Here is a 15,262-nt window from a genome sequence, read left to right on the forward strand (position 1 = left end):
ACACAAGTCCCACCATTTTCAGTAAACTCGCTGTATTTACTTCTGTTGGACACAGTGGTGGTGGGGGAATATAAGCGATTAGTAGGTTAGCTCCAGCCCTCACCTGCCTTGATTGTAAGCTCCCTCTGGACTGTAAGCTCATTATGGGCAGGAAACGTATCTTCTAACTCTGTTGTATTGTACTCTCCCAAGTGCTTAGTACAGTGCTCTACACATAGCAAGTGCTCAGTTCATCATCAATCATATTTATTGAGCGCTTACTGTGTGCAGAGCACTGTACTAAGCGCATGGGAAGTACAAGTTTCCAACATATAGAGACAGTCCCTACCCAACAGTGGGCTCACAGTCTAAAAGACTGTTAATACCACTGATGATGCTCTGTTGCATTGTACTCTCCCAAGCACTTAGTATAGTGCTCTCTGTACATAATAAGCACTCAATAAATACCATTGATTGAAGCATGCCTTCTGTGCACCCTGTCTGCAGGTGCTCCAACTCAGTCCACCAGCTTGGGTCTCTCTAGTCACCTCCTCACTTGTCTGGGGCATGGAGATAAGAGGTAGCAAGCACAGGCTCGGGGCAGGTAGCTCGGCTGCCCTTTGGAAACTTCTCTCTGGCCATTTAATGTTAATTTATAATCCTTCAGTGCTGCTGCTGAAACTCTCAAGAAGCTGCAAATCACTATTTTCTGAAGAATTGGTGCTGAGAGGGCATGTTTTTTGTGGATTACTGTTATAATGAACAATAAGTAACACTGGATGGAAAATTGTCAAGCAAGCTGTTGCACCCTGATACCCTGTCAAATTAGGCACTTAGGCAAGCAATTTTCACTAGGTTGCATAATGGGCAGGGCTTTGGACGACATACCATCATCATCATCATCAATTGTATTTATTGAGCGCTTACTATGTGCAGAGCACTGTACTAAGCGCTTGGGAAGTACAAATTGGCAACATATAGAGACAGTCCCTACCCACCAGTGGGCTCACAGTCTAAAAGGGGGAGACAGAGAACAAAACCAAACATACTAACAAAATAAAATAAATAGAATAGATATGTACAAATAAAATAAATAAATAAATAGAGTAAAAAAATATGTACAAACATATATACATATATACAGGTGCTGTGGGGAAGGGAAGGAGGTAGGATGGGGGGGATGGAGAGGGGGACGAGGGGGAGAGGAAGGAAGGGGCTCAGTCTGGGAAGGCCTCCTGGAGGAGGTGAGCTCTCAGCAGGGCCTTGAAGGGAGGAAGAGAGCTAGCTTGGCGGATGGGCAGAGGGATTGGGGGCATTCCAGGCCCGGGGGATGACGTGGGCCGGGGGTCGATGGCGGGACAGGCGAGAGCGAGGTACGGTGAGGAGATCAGCGGTGGAGGAGTGGAGGGTGCGGACTGGGCTGTAGAAGGAGAGAAGGGAGGTGAGGTAGGAAGGGGCGAGGCGACGGACAGCCTTGAAGCCCAGGGTGAGGAAATACCAAATTCTCATTGGCCTAGGGGAATAGACAGTCTTCGTTGATGTAGAGGGAAAGAAGCATCTGGAATCATTGTTTTCTTTTACACCACTGTAACTTCAATGTAACTTTCCAAAGAGCAGTATTGAGCTTTTCAGTCAACTTGCTCCCTCTCATGTCTTTCCCAATACTTTTTTTTGGTAATCCTTCCACCAATGGGTGGCAGTACAGAATCATACATTTCAAATCGGAAGCCATCCCATCGTCTTCTAGGCCTGGAAGAAAAAATAAATCCTGTTCCTTTTTGCACGGGCTGTGCTGTGCCCAAGGTCCAGAGTTGCTTGTTTTCCCATTTCGAGATTCCACGTTGAGGAGTAAGGCAGGGACCTGCCCGCCCTTAAAGAGGTGGAATTCAAGTTTAGAATTCGAATGAGGTTTTTGTAAAACTCCAGAGCACTCGAAATAGGACTTGCTTGGTTGTCCCAATTTTTCAAAGAAAGTTTCATTTCCAATTTCCTTAGTGCTTCTCCTGGTACAAAAATACGCCACCCCCCACAAATTATATTGCTCCTCCAGATGATACAGGCAACGTGGCAAAGTCTGCCAGGCCTCAGTAGGAAATGTGCTCATTTGCCCCTAGAGTTAGGAAACGTGCATCTTAGTCCCAGCTTGGCCACTGGCCCACTGCACGACCTTGGGCAAATCAATTTTCCCCATTTTACAGGTGAGGAAACCGAGACCCAGAGGGCTTAAGACCTTTGGCCTTCCTTGTAATAAATACCATTATTATTGTTATTATTACCGTGAGGCCATTGTAGAAAAGGCACAAGCTTGACTTTGATTTCTTAAAGGAGAAGAGCCTTAAAAGAGCCTGCCAGTGGGCCACTGAAATAGACCAGAGCCACCCTGCTTCCAGCTGGGCTCAAAGAGCCAACGTCTTAAGAGCTTTCCGGAAAGTGAAATTGTGCCTGTCTGTTCTGTGAACTGCTGAGTGCAGTTGGGCTGCAGCTGGTGTTGGCTTTGTGGAAGTGCTGAGTCACAGACCAATTTTCTGTCCTGACATCATGTTTCATTGTCCTTACTTCCTTCCGGCATTTTCTCTTTCCTCCATCCTCACCCAGGCGGGGAAGTCGAGCCTGAGATGAGGGGGAGTGCGGAGGTGGTCCCGGGCAACCAGGCTGGCCCTGTGCTTCCTGGACAAAGCGGGATTGGAATACTGGGAGGCCACCCCACCCTCAGCCTCACAGCATTTATATAACCTATCCATAACTGATTTATTCATGTTAATGGTTGTCTCCCCCTCTAGGCTCTCAGCTCCTTCTTTTAATGGAAATTGCTAAGCGCTTACTATGCATTAAATGTTGTTCTAAGCACTGGGGTAGGTACAAGTTAATTAGATCAGACTCAGTCCCTGTCCCACATGGGGTTCACAGTCTAAGTAGAAGGGAGAACAGGTATTTGATCCCCATTTTACAGTGAGGGAAACAGAGGCACAGAGAAGAGAAGTGACTTGCCCAAGATCAAACAGCAAGCAATTGGCAGAGCGAGGATAAGAACCCAGCTCTTGGACTCTCAGGCCCCTTCTCTTTCCACTATGGCACGCTGCTTCTTTTTCTCTTTGTGAGCAGGGAACATGTCTACCAATTCTGATTTATTGTACTCTCCCAAGTGCCTGCATATAGTAAGCATTCAATTAATACCATTGATTGAGACTTTCGGAGGAGAATCTGGTCACGACCAGGGCCAGGATAGTGCAACAGTCATTTACCAGGTAGCAGATTCTACTCCATGTTGCTTCTTGCCCTCACTATGGCAACAGGAATAAGAGAGTAACAGAAATCAGCTAAGGGGAGATCATCAATCGTATTTATTGAGCTCTTACTGTGTGCAGAGCACTGTACTAAGCGCTTTGGAGCTGATACAGTGATCGCTGTACTGCAACAACGGGCAAATGCTTCAGGGTAATCTTTGAACTGTTTGAAAGCAGCCATTGCCCACACCTGTTTCTCTGTCACACTTAGAGTGACTATGCATTGAGATGGGGGGCCAGTCATCTGGTTTTATACCAGACAGTCCATTTTTCAGCTGGTTTGTCTCCTGTTCTGTACAGATTTGGTACCACACATCCCTTATGTCTGGCATTTTTATTTTCAGTGCAAGGCCTCCCTCTGCTCTGGATATTGGCCCCAAGGTCCATGGCCCATAAGTAGAGGCCATGTTCGGAGGGAATGGGAACGGTATGCAACGACTCTGGAGAAATGAATAAGGAGGATCAGGTGCTCCAGAAAAACGTTCTAGGGTATGGTGGGTTCGGGCAGAATCAGGTAGACTTCTGCAGACTGGCATCCATACTGTCATCATGACCACATTACCCCGGGTGCCATCACCGGCCAACCTAAGTTGGGAATCTTGATAAAGTTTCAAGATCCTTCCTGGCCAAAGCTCTGATACACTCTAGGGCCAAGGATAAACCCATTCACCTTTGTGGGCCTTAGTTTTGTCACCTGTTAAATTGTAGGGGAAGGAGTGGTGTTTAACCTGCCCACATACTACTCACCTAGTAGAGATGATATGAGGACTGAGATAAAGTCTATAAAGAGCTTTAAGCCTCTTAAAGATAGGTGCTATGTACAGGACTTTGTTCTGGAGGAAGGCAAGGTAAATCCTTAATAGATGTCAAGAGTCAAAAACAAGCAAGCAAATACCTGGGCTAAGGAGAGATGAGATAGTGGAAGAAGGGATTTTTTGAAGATCAGTTTACTAACAGTACATGGTACCAATATCGAGGCATCATACTCTCCAACCAGTATTCCCATTTATGTGGGCAGGGATCTTGTCTACCTACTGTGTTATAGTGTACTCTCCCAAGTATTTAGTAGAGTGATCAGTTAATTGACTGATTGAAGCCAGGCTGGTTGGTACCTGGAAAAGGAAGTCCTCGCTATAGAAATGCAAGGCCACATGGCTAGCAAAAGCAGTTTTGTGATTTGGGTCCTTGATCCAAGACATCTTTCAGAACTCATAAAGTCACAATCTAGAGAGGAGATGGTCATTAGCTGGGTAAGAATGTCCTTTCCAAGAGGCTACTGGGGGAAAATAGGGCTGAGTCTTTGGCCATTATCAATGGGGCAAACCCAAAGGAAGTAGAAAAAGTTCTACAGACACCAGTACATTAGCCAATTGAAGATAAGATTACCTGGAGGTCATTCAGCTCAGCAAGGCTAAGAATGAGAAACTGGCGTTGCAGGTAACTGATCAGTCATATTTACTAAATGCACAGAGCACTGTACTAAGTGGCTGGGAGAGAACAATGCCATACCATCCCATACCATCTCACAGAGCAGAGGCTTCAGTGTAACAGGTTTGCCTCAAGCAAAGGTGTGATGGTTTACTCCCTGTCACTGGAGTCACAATTTCTTCCATCCAGAGCTGGAGCAAAGGAATTTCATTGCTGTCCAATTTCTGTTTAGGGAAATGACACAGTATCTCTTCCCACAAATCTGATGATCCCAGAAAGAAAGAAAAATCCCCATAATATTGTTGACTTCCTGGAAGCCAGTGTCTTCTACTGGATGTAGGAGCGGGGAGTCAAGGAGGGTGGACTGTATTTTCCACATTCCAGCAAGGGGTAGCCTTGTTAAGAGAGATAGAGGCATCATCTGCCTGGCTGTTTTCTTCTGGGAACACAAAACACCAACTTCCTTCCTGGCCAGGCCTTAAGCATCAGCTTGTTTCCGGCAACTCAGTTCCTCTCAGAAAGCCCTGTTGGCCAGACAATAGTGTGGATGGGCCGGCTGGAATGGGGACATGAACTTTGCATAAGACATTGGGAGGGACAGGGCTGTGAACTGCGTCTGGCTGAGGGGGATGCCGGGTGTGCAATAAGATCTATGGTGCAGGGGTGATTCATAGGAGACTCAGTAGCATCTGGCTGCCTTTTGACTGGGAACACATTCCCTCCCTGTCCTCCAGCAGCTGCCAGGACTCTGTGGGGTGCGGAGGAGGAGAGAAGAGGAGGAGGAGGGCGTGGGAGAGGAGGAGGCCGGGTTGGGGGGGGAAGGACGAGGAGAAGGAGGAAAAAGGAGGAGAAGGCATGAAAGAGCAACCATAACCAGGCTAAATAGTGTCTTCATTGCAAGCTTGGAAGGAGAAGTCAGGCCGTAATTTCTGGTCTGGAGACAGCCTCCGGGGAGAAGAAAGGGACTGTTCTAGATAGGTTAAAGAATCCCTGCCTGAGAAGGGAGGAGGGTAGATCCTTTCTGTCAGGAACTGTGGGCATTTCTTGTGAGTGGGCCCCATTGGTTCCTAGAAAGGAATCAGCACCCTGCAAAAAAAGCATCCTGGGAATTTAGCCTGCAAACATAAGTATGCCTAGAACCACAAGATTCACGCTTCCATACAGGACATTCGGCGGAAGTACATGTATATTGTTTCCCAATAATGATGATCATGGGTCAACCCATGAAGAGCAGAGTGGCCTAGTAGAAACAGCATGAGCCTGGGTGTCAGAGGACCTGGTTCTCATTCCAGCTTTGCCAAGTTGCCTGCTATGTTACCTTGGGTAGTTCACTTAATTTCCTCTGTGCCTAAGTTTCCTCATCTGTAAAATTCATTCATTCATTCAATCGTATTTATCGAGCGCTCACTGTGTGCAGAGCACTGTACTAAGCGCTTGGGAAGTACAAATCGGCAACATCTAGAGGCGGTTCCTATCCAACAGTGGGATCACAGTCTAGAAGGGGGAGACAGACAACAGGGAGGCGTAGAAAGCTGACAGGTTGCTCTCTAGCCATGTTTTTATTGATATTACTATTAGGGTATTTTTTAAGTGCCTACCATTTGCCAAGCTCAGTGCTAAGCACTGGGGCAGATGCAAGATAATCAGATTGGACAAAGTCCATGTCCCACATGGGGCTTATGTACCTCTGAATCGAAGGAAGTTATTTTTTCAAACCTGGTAAGTCCCAAACTACCCCGATCCACGGAACTGATCCAGAAATGACAAAGTACATTGAGTTTTAGTGAGTTTTGTCCTGGGTTTGGGTGGATGAGGTTTTGGGGGTCAGGCAGTGGTGAATGCAGGGTGACTTAATGGGAAGCAGCATGGCTTAGTGGGAAGAACGGGGGATTGGGAGTCAGGAGACTTGGGTTCTAGCCCCAGCTCTTCCACTTGCCTGCTGCGTGACCTAGGGCAAGTCATCCAACTTCCCTACCCCTCAGTTTCCTCAACCATAAAATGGGGGTAAAATACCTGATCTCCTTCTGTCTTAAATTATTAACGCTGTGAAGAAGAGGGACTGTGTCTCATCTCACTATCTTGTATCTTGTAAGTGCTTACCATTTGAAAAATTACAGATTTGCAAGTAATGCACTGCCATGCCAATTCAAAAATCCCACTAATCTTCATCAATTACAAGGAATTTCAGAGGCATAAATCTCCCGCAAGGGACTCCTGGTTGCCAACAAACTGCCCAAGGGGGCTACTCTGTGGGCAGGGTCTGTGGCCAAGTTAGCAGTATGATGAGCCTTAAGAGTCCCAGCTGTACATTCACATGAACTGTCAATCAATCAATGGTATTTACTGAGTGCTTACTATGTGCAGAGCACTGAACCAAGAGCTTGAGTGCTTGGCACATAGCGAGTACTTAACAAGTAACAAGTATCTGGCAGAGAGAATATGACAGTTTCATTCCTAAATTCTACTTTGACAGTCAAATATACAATGCAGGTGATCCAATTAAAATAGGACCAAATTAAAGCTGAGATTATAATAATAATGTTGGTATTTGTTAAGCGCTATGTGCCAAGCACTGTTCTAAGCACTGGGGTAGATACAAGGTACTCAGGTTGTCCCCGGTGGGGCTTATAGTCTTCATGCCCATTTTACAGATGAGGTAACTGAGGTACAGAGAAGTTAAGTGACTTACCCAAGGTCACACAGCTGACAAGTGGCAGAACCGGGATTAGAACCCACGCCCTCTGACTCCCAAGCCCGTTCTCTTTCCACTCTGGGCTATTTACTGGGCATGTTTTCAGTGGGATATCTGGAAAGAATATGGAAGGGCAAAAGGGATCCTGAAGCTTCTTATGGTTAAATACTTTCCACAACATCAGGGGGATAGAAAACAATGAGGGATATCACAAGTCTAAAGATTGTGGCGATTTGTACCCTGGGTCATTGGTGTGGAACAGAAGAATATGAAGCAAAAGGACTGTACCCACTAGTGGGTGGAATGTGACTCCTTTTTCCAAGCGGCATAATCAATCAATTCAGTCAGTGGTATTTATTGAGCACTTATTTGTGCACAGAGCACAATAATAATAATAATAATAATGGCATTTATTAAGCACTTACTATGTGCAAAGCACCGTTCTAAGCGCTTGGGAGGTTACAAGGTGATCAGGTTGTCCCATGTGGGGCTCACAGTCTTAATCCCCATTTTACAAATGAGGTAACTGCGGCCCAGAGAAGTGAAGTGACTTGCTCAAAGTCACACAGCTGACAATTGGCAGAGTCTGGATTTGAACCCATGACCTTTGACTCTAAAGCCCAGGCTCTTTCCACTGAGCCACTAAGCACTTGGAAGGGTACCATACAACAGAGCTGGCAGACACATTCCCTGACCATAAGGATCTTACAGTCTAGAGGAGGAGCTTACAACCCAGGGGACAGAATGCCTCTAGAGGGTAGAATGCCTATGAGATATGATATTCTGTAGGAAGCGTTTGTTTAATTAATTGCAGCCCCAGTATCACTGTGGCCAAATCAGAGACTTCTCTCCCCACCACCCCACAGTGGTTTGTTATTAGCCCAAGATCTGGGCATTTCTAATCAAAGCACAACCCCCCTCAGGATTTGAACTCCTAACCTTTAAAGCACAAGGCTGTTCCTTTTGCCAGTTGTAGCCCCAGTTCTTGTTTACCAGAACTGCAAATTCCTATCAGACAGAGCCCCATTTGTTCCATGACCCCAACTGAGGAATATTGAAAATCACAAAGGAATATTAATTGAAAAATGAGACCCCACAGTACCACATGGATTCCAGAGTTTTAAATTTATCCCTTACTTTCATAGCAAAGATTTGCATAATTACAAGTATAAATGAAAATCACATTAGACAGTTTGGGGAATTTTCTCTGGAACAGGAAGGAAAAAATTGGGATGAAAAGAAAGGGTGAATTTTCTAGACATTACTCCGTAGCCACTGCACCTGCGGCAATTATTTTCCACATGTAGAACTGTGCAAAGTAAACGTAGCCTCTCTACTCTTGTATTTGTGCCAACACACTTGTCTTCCTAAGCCTTTTGTTCTGGTGCCATTCCTAAAATCAATGGTAGGCTTGAGTTGCCATTCTGGTCCCCAATGCAGCTAGAAAGTTATCACCAGTCCTTCGTTATTCCATTTAGTTCATTTAATAATACTACAAGGATAAGGGCAAGAGTTAAAACCGGGGGAATTGAGGTCAGGAACCCATCAGGCAAAATGAAGTTTACTGGGCCCTAGATTTCCCCATAATTGGGTAGAACTGAAACGGTTTGTAAGGAAAAAGGAATGTCTGTTTCCCATGTTTAACTGTAAAAATACCCATTCTGTGATCTGTAAAGGAAAAATAAGTAAGATCCGTGAAATTCTGGGGCAAAAAGGAATGAAAGAGTTCTCAAAAAATCAAGTCAAGAAACTAGATTGTATTTCCTTAACTGGTTTCTGGAAATTTTCCTCCGGACCTGGCTCCCCATCAGATTTGGCTGAGTGAGAAAAGTTTGTACAGTTGTGGTTTGGAAGGTGTAGCTGTTAAATCAGATGTTGTTCACTTTCCTTAGTAATAACATCAGACCTTCGGTTTCTGCTGCAGGCTGCCCTGTGGTTCCTTGTGTTGTAACTGGCCATTATGGAGGCCTGGGTATTTTTGGAGGGTTTTTGGATGAAATTAACTTTTCCTAACAACACCCACCAAAACAAATGGCAAGTACTAGGATCCTTGTTAACAGGTCACACAGCCAGTGGAGGGGCAGAGAGCCAGGATGTAAAATTCAGAATTTCCAATGCCCTGACTTGAGCCATGATGTGTCTATATCTAGTCAAGCACAGATGTGCTGAGCGACTTTTGAGTGGGAACCAGCACTGCCCAGACTGAATAGTTAGGGGACACTTGGATCAAAAATGCTATTCTATGAGGTATTAAAGGAGCCATTGGAATCTGTTACTTTTTTTTTCTTTTTCCATCTTGTAATGGGGACCCTAAATAGACAGTTATCTGAACATCTGGGTATAAAGGCCTGCACACGGCCTTTGCGGTTCTTTGAGATTTTTCTGGGTTCTGCCAAATGGCTTTTAATACCTAATTTAGTATCATGATTCCACAAGAAAAGGTGGATGAGGGTTTTGAGCACCTTAATTCACTATTCGATTATGCCTTTAAACTGGATGTTCAACACTCCTATAGTATTATTCCTCATAAAAGCAAATTTACACCAATTTACTGAGAGTTGTATTGGTCGACTATTTAGAGCTCCCAGTAACACTAAGGATTCCATTCACTTCCTTGGATTGTTTCCTAGGTTTCCTTCCCAGGCTCCAACAGTGCTAGAAGTAGTTTCCCACATCGCTCATCGCTCAAGGGGAATGCACAATCATTCATTCATTCATTCAATCGTATTTATTGAGCGCTTACTGTGTGCAGAGCACTGTACTAAGTGCTTGGGAAGTACAAGATGGCAACATTATAGAGATGGTCCCTACCCAACAGCGGGCTCACAGTCTGGAAGGGGGAGACAGACAACAAAACAAAACATATTAACAAAATAAAATAAATAGAATAAATATGTACAAAATAAATAAATAAATAAATAGAGTAATAAATACGTACAAACATATATACATATATACAGGTGGTGTGGGGAGGGGAAGGAGGTAAGGCGGGGGGGGTGGGGAGGGGGAGGAGTGGGAGAGGAAGGAGGGGGCTCAGTCTGGGAAGGCCTCCTGGAGGAGGTGAGCTCTCAGAAGGGCTTTGAAGGGAGGAAGCAGAGCTAGCTTGGCGGATGTGCGGAGGGAGGGCATTCCAGGCCAGGGGGATGATGTGGGCCCGGGGTCGACGGCGGGACAGGTGAGAACGAGGCACGGTGAGGAGATTAGCAGCAGAGGAGTGGAGGGTGCGGGCTGGGCTGTAGAAGGAGAGAAGGGAGGTGTGGTAGGAGGGGGCGAGGTGATGGACAGCCTTGAAGCCGAGGGTGAGGAGTTTCTGCCTGATGTGTAGGTTGATTGGTAGCCACTGGAGATTTTTGAGGAGGGGAGTAACATACCCAGAGCATTTCTGGACAAAGACAATCCGGGCAGCGGCGTGAAGTATGGATTGAAGTAGGGAGAGACAGGAGGATGGGAGATCGGAGAGGAGGCTGATACAGTAGTCCAGACGGGATAGGATGAGAGCTTGAACGAGCAGGGTAGCAGTTTGGATGGAGAGGAAAGGGCGGATCTTGGCAATGTTGTGGAGCTGAGACCGGCAGGTTTTGGAGACGGCTTGGATGTGAGGGGTGAATGAGAGAGCGGAGTCGAGGATGACACCAAGTTTGTGGGCTTGTGAGACGGGAAGGATGGTAGTACTGTCAACAGTGATGGGAAAGTCAGGGAGAGGGCAGGGTTTGGGAGGGAAGACGAGTTCAGTCTTGGACAAGTTGAGTTTTAGGTGGCGGGCAGACATCCAGATGGAGATATCCTGAAGGCAGGAGGAGATGCGAGCCTGGAGGGAGGGAGAGAGAGCAGGGGTAGAGATGTAGATTTGGGTGTCATCAGCGTACAGGTGATAGTTGAAGCCGTGGGAGTGAATGAGGTCACCAAGGGAGTGAGTGTAGATCGAGAACAGAAGGGGACCAAGAACTGAACCTTGAGGAACCCCTAAAGTAAGGGGATGGGAGGGGGAGGAGGAGCCTGCAAAAGAGACTGAGAATGAACAACCGGAGAGATAAGAGGAGAACCAGGAGAGGACGGAGTCTGTGAAGCCAAGGTTGGTTAGCGTGTTGAGGAGAAGGGGGTGGTCCACAGTGTCGAAGGCAGCTGAGAGGTCGAGGAGGATTAGGATAGAGTATGAGCCGTTGGGTTTGGCAAGCAGGAGGTCATTGGTGACCTTTGAGAGGGCAGTTTCCGTGGAATGTGGGGGACGGAAGCCAGATTGGAGGGGGTTGAGGAGAGAGTTGGTGTTGAGGAATTCGAGGCAGCATTAAAGTAGATACAAGCTAATCAAGTTGGACACTGTCTTAGATTAGATAACAGAGGCACAGAAAATTTAGGTGGCTTGTCCAAGGTCACAGAGCAGACAAGTGGCAGAACTGGGATTAGAACTCAGGTCCTCTGAGTCCCAGACCTGTGCTTTTTGCACTAGGCAACACTGCTTCTATGTTAGCAAAGTTGGATTATTCATAGAGGAACTGAGTCGATAAACAAATTGGCATCGGTTTGATTCTAATCTAAAGGTCCTTTAGCCTCTCACGGTAAATCCTGAGTCTTAAAAAAAGAGTCCAAGACATGCCCTTTGAGCAAATGACCATCCCTGAATTGGCTCATACCAACAGGAAGTGAGCTTTAATGTGGATATGTGAAGGTGCTTTCTGCTAAAAATTCCATGAAGAATAGCCACATTCTAACTTCTCCTGGGTTTATTTTCTTGGCATTTGTAGTTTTTAGCCAACAGGGATTTTTGCAGAAAATAAGGAATATCTTTGAGTTTCCTAAGAGTAGAAGTAGAATACTGTCATTGAGGAAATGTCCTATACCAGGCAGGTCACAAGCAACACCTACTGTTGGGTTCTTCTACACAGGTTGGGGGTGGGGAGGGAGGGAGGGAGAGGGAGAGGGAGAGGGAGAGGGAGAGGGAGAGGGAGAGGGAGAGGGAGAGGGAGAGGGAGAGAGAGAGAGAGAGAGAGAGAGAGAGAGAGAGAGAGAGAGAGAGAGAGAGAGAGAGAGAGAGAGAGAGAGAGAGAGAGTCCACCAGTGCTAGAAGTAAATCAATCAATCATGTTTGTTGAGCGCTTATTGTATGCAGAGCACAGTACTATGCCCTTGGGACAGCACAGTGGAAGAATATAACAGAGATAGTAGATTCTTACTCTACCCACAATGAGTTTACAGTCTAGAGGGGGGAATGCCTGTTGTCTGTTGTATCTTTAATCATCACCAGCCACAGTCCTGCCTCTCCCACCCTGAGGCCTTGGGCTTGTAACTGGCATCTTCTTCAGTGACTAGCTACCCTGCTTCACCTGCCCCACCCCAACACCTCAAAAGGTATAATCAACAGTACATAGTTAAAAAACTGAAAAGTGGCTTCATTTTGTGTAATGATATGACAGTATTGATATGGTATCTTAGTATGAATGGGTTTGAGCTGAATATTTAGTATGTACCTAGCATTTATTTTTCAATCAAAATACATTTTGGGAAAGTGGTACTTCAACTGCTTTTATGTTCAGAATTGGTGAGGAGTCAGATGAAACCTTCATGAAAGTTCCTAGGCTACGTTGTCTAAAATAGGTTTCGTTTTTAGAAGATTGAAGTTGAGGGGAGATCTCCCAGGACTTTAGCTCCAATATGCAAAGGGGCAGAGAATGTACCTTTGGCTAGTCTCTAGGACAATTGGTCACCAAGACTTTCTTTTCCTTTTTAAAGACCACTGAAACACAATACGTTGCCTCAACACAAATATTTACATGTACAACTCTAGTCTCCAGGTGTCGATATATGTGTGTAGCTCTGTCTATACAGAAACACAAAACTAAAATGGAAGTGCTGACAGATGCTTTGCTACAGCTGTGAAACTGAAATCTTTCTCTCTCAATATATATTCATATTTAATATAGAGATCTAGATCTGTAAGCCTGCTGAGCTGGTATTTCACTTATGCACTAGTCTCTGACTGCTTCTTAGCAAGGGACTTTGCATTCCACATATGATATACATTTTGTTTTAACTACTGTGTTCATGGCTTTTCTCTTTTTATGTCAACTTTACCCTTGGCAGCCCGTACAGCAGTGATTGTCTCAACTTCGAACTATGACTCGTTTTCCTCCTCATAAATACACTGTTATTTTAGTCACTGTTTTTCATTCCATGACATTCAATCATATTTGTCTTCAGAGCCAGTCTTTCTAGCTGATTGAATCAAGTAGAACGGTCCATTTGCTTAATACTTTCGAGGCCAAAAAGTTCAGATAAAAAGAAATTGGCTCCAACATTTTTCCGAAATTTGATCCGAACGCTTTTAGACATTCCAAAAACCTTAGCTGGCTTTTGTGTGTTTGCATTTTTGTCCACCAAACTTTCCGGTTTTGTCCCAGAAGAAGTGTTGAATGATCCAGGACAGAGTTATTACTCTGGTTACATCGGCATTCGGCATTAATGAGCTCCAGCAGCATGAAGACTCGTTGTTATTAAAACCCGTCTATGGCCGACGACACACCTATAGAGTGGCAGACACCAGGGCTATCGTTAGCTTTGTGGGGAAGCTACGCTCGCAAGCTTCGTGGTTCAGTCAGCTGGGCCAGAACATATGTTTGTACTCCCCAGTTTGGATAGACCATGGCGGCAGATTAAGGGAACATTCTCTTGACAACATGCATCTGTCTGGATGCAGTGCACCGTGGTGTCGTCAGAAGTGCTTGCACATGTTGTATGGTGTTGATCGTGGGATGAGTACTACCACCTGAGTTTGCCTTAAAATGTGGAGATGGCAAGAGTGCAGCACCCGTGTTGCAGGGAAACTGGGTGCGCAAACTTGGGGAAACTTTGAAAAGACATACATAAGTGCTTGTGTTTATGGAACCCTTGAAAAGTTTGGCTGAAATAGAAATTTTCAGACTGCCAATTGTTTTTATTGAGCGCTTACTTTGTGCAGAGCAACATACTATGTGCTTTGAAGAGTACAGTACAACAAAGTAGGTTGACACATTCTCTCCCCACGACTAGTTTACAGTCTAGAAGCGGAGACAGACATTCATATAAATATATAAATTACAGATATGTACATAAGTGCTGTGGGGATGGCTGGGGGTGTGGAGGGGATGAATAAAGGGATCCAGTCAGGGCAATCGTGGAAGAAGAGGAATGGAGGGCTTCGTCAGGGAAGGCCTCTTGAAGGAGATGAAGGCTTTGAAGCAGGGGGAGAGTAATTGTCTGTTAGATAGGAGGAGGGAGGTTGTCCCAAGCCAGAGGCAGGACATGAGGTTTAGCATCCTCCCTAAAAGCCATTTTGGGTAAAATTGTGTTTAAAACATTTCTGATCTGTAGTTTGGGGGTGTGAGGAGCATTCCAAAGGTGGGGAATCCTAGGAGTATTAACTTTCAGTCTCAGCATCTGAAAATGGGGATCTTGGTACTTGTCTGTTGATAATTGTAAAGAGATTTATTATTTGAGATTTATATATTGTTGTACTCTCCTAAGTGCTTAGTACAGTAGTCTGCACACAGTAAGCTCTCAATAAATACGATTGATTGATTGATTTTCCTCCAGCCTGTCTCTCTGTGAGTCTTGCCTCAGGTTGTCAGAGGGAGGCAAGTGCAAAGCTAGAGATAGAGGCTGATGGTAGGCACTAACATCCAGATGAAAAGGAAGTATGAATTTCATATAGGAGAAGCAATGCTAATATAATGGCTCAGGAAATGGCTGAAGAGAAGAGGATCAAAAAATAAGAGAAGAAAATAATAATGCCTTGTGTTACCTCAAGGAGATTAAAAGACTTGCCAGACGTGGTATCATCACCCTCACAATCTCCTTGCAAGCTAGGTGCCAGAATGTCACAAGATGGCTGTGATCATGTAAGTTT

Source organism: Tachyglossus aculeatus, chromosome 19 (assembly GCF_015852505.1).
Source record: "Tachyglossus aculeatus isolate mTacAcu1 chromosome 19, mTacAcu1.pri, whole genome shotgun sequence".
Taxonomy (NCBI): Eukaryota; Metazoa; Chordata; class Mammalia; order Monotremata; family Tachyglossidae; genus Tachyglossus; species Tachyglossus aculeatus.